Raw genomic sequence first — 2,700 nt, forward strand, 5'->3', positions numbered from 1 at the left:
TGCTTTGATATGAGCTAAGGCTAGCAGTCATTTCCATGATTAGAAAGCGGTACAGTCTGAAGCACATGCCCCCTCCTACTGCTCACTCCTTCCTTTGTCAAGTGTCAACCTCTGCTAATGCAGTGCTAAGGAGTCCCATCATTGGAACATGCTGGGAGTTTTTGGAAAGTGTATGCTCAGATAGAGATTTGCATACAGGAAGCTCACTAAGGAGGGCTCTCATCAACATGAAGAGGGGGAAGAAAAATAATCAGGGCTGGGCAGAGGGAGGAGTTGGACTGCAATGCAATGTCAGTGAAAGTCAAGCTGCCCCTGCTAGGTGTTTTGATGGTCTTTTGGTGTTGTCCTGAATTGGGGTAAGGGAGCCAAGATTGTTTTTACCTCTGAACTAGCCAGGTTTCAGCTGGGTCCTCATAGGGAGGGTGGCCAAGGTAAGGTGAAGGGAGCACCACTGACAAAGCTGTCCTCAGATAGGGCAGAAAGAGAGTGAGCTGAAATGATTCCTTAAGATGTGAAGAGGGTGGGCTCGGTGAGTAAAAGTGCTTGCTGTCAAGCCTGATGACTTGAGTTCAATTCCCAGAACCCACATGATGAAGGAGGAGAACCAGCATTTGCAAGCTGTCGACTGGCCTCTACACACAAGCTGTGGCATGGGTGGGGACACACACAAAAATCAAATGAGCAAATAAACAACAAATACATAAAAGATCTGGGAGGAATTAACTCAGTATATGGTTATGGTTTGGGTGATATAAACACAAATCTATGGCAATGAATAAAAATTCATAGGAAACACTTTGATGCTCCTAGGTACATCAAGGGCCGTAACAGCTCTAAATGTACTGCTGATAAGGAGATGGGTTGGGGCTGGAATTTACAGCTGTTCACCAGGTGGGGATGCTGCCTACCCTGTCTGGATGTTGATAGTCTTCACAATTATATTATTATATTATTAAACGCTTAGCACCTGATAGACTTTTAGCCGACTGTAGTATTGATTAGCCAACTGTGATTATAAAGGCAAATTATTACATCTGCAGCTTGGGCTAAGGTAAGCTGCTCCCAGTCAATATTTATTTATTTATTTATTTATTTATTTGTTTGTTTGTTTGTTTGTTTGTTTAGTGGTTTTTCAAGACAGGGTTTCTCTGTAGCTTTTGGAGGCTGTCCTGGAACTTGCTTTGTAGACCAGGCTGGCCTCGAACTCACAGAGATCCACTTGCCTCTGCCTCCTGAGTGCTGGGATTACAGGCATGCGCCACCACCGCCCGGCCCAGTCAACATTTAATATAAGGTGGGTTTAAAATAAGTGTTCTGCCTTTAATCTATCTGTGTGTATGAGTTTATGTGAGTGTATGTAAGATGGTATGTGTGTGTTTGAGTGTATGAATGTGAGTGATGGTATGCATGTCTTTTGTCTATGACATAGCATACATTTTTACTGTTTAATGTTCTCAAGTGATCCCACATATGACATTAAAGTAAGGTGCATATACCTCAGGGAGCTCATTACATAGGCAAACACTTAAAAAAAAAAAGAAACGAGCAAATTTTTATTATATATGTATTTTTTATCTTTAAAGTTGGGGGGTTGCCAGTGGAAATTTGTTTTAGAGCAAATTGTTTTTAAATTTGATATTTTTGGGAAGCATAAGAGCAAGTAATACATGTAATAGCATGGATGAACCTTAAAACATCTAAGAATGCAGCCACCAAAGACCACATACTGCATCATTCTACTACATTAAATGTGTCAAATAGGAAATCTTAGGAGACAACAGGTAGCTTAGTTTTTACCTGGAGAAGGATGGGAAGTGTCAGATCCTGGGGTGATAGTCAAAGGGTGGGAAGTGTCAGATCCTGGGGTGATAGTCAAAGGGTGGATGATCTCTTGGGCCTTGTGACAATTCTTTGATGCTTGCCCAACACTGAAGGTACTAAACCTGTTGAACTGTTCATTTGAAATGGGTGAATTGTATAGTATATGTGTTATATGACAATAACGTGGCTATGAAAATAATTTAGTACACAACCAATGAGAAAGTACTTATGAAAATAACTTAATGTACAGTTAGTATTCTATTTAATATAAAGATGATAATAGGAGCATGGATGGATAAACAAACATATTTTGTAGAGATTTAACACTGATAGAAATCATGATTGAGTAAGTTGGGAAAACAGTGGTCCATGTTGGTATGTGAAAACCAAGGATGGTAAGGTTATCTGTTGCTTTGAAGCAAATAAACACAAACTTAGTGGCTTAAAATGAACTGTAATTATCATCTGACATCTTCCTTGGGTCAAGAGTCCAGGGATGACTTAAAAAGGGCTTTGCTTAAGACCTCTCCCAAGACTGCAATTCAGTGTCAGCCAGGCCTGGGGTCACTTCCTAGGTCATGTGGTTGTAGGTGAGATTTGGTTCATTCCTTGCTCTCTGGGTCCCTCCAATAGGGTAGTGTGGTTCTCTGAGTGCACCAGTCCAGAAGCTAGGAGAGAAACACTAGTGATCATCTTTTTAGTAATTCTTAAACTTGACCCTATGTAAAAATCACTTGGAAAGCTTACTGAAACAGGTTCATGGCTGTCCCAAGAATTCTGAAACAGGAGTTCAGATGAATACCTGCCAGGACTTAATGGTGCCCGAGAGAAAATGAAAAAATGCCAGCACTGTTTATCCAGCCTTCACTTAAAATGGTT

The sequence above is a fragment of the Onychomys torridus genome, chromosome 7 (genome assembly GCF_903995425.1).
Source record: "Onychomys torridus chromosome 7, mOncTor1.1, whole genome shotgun sequence".
Taxonomy (NCBI): domain Eukaryota; kingdom Metazoa; phylum Chordata; class Mammalia; order Rodentia; family Cricetidae; genus Onychomys; species Onychomys torridus.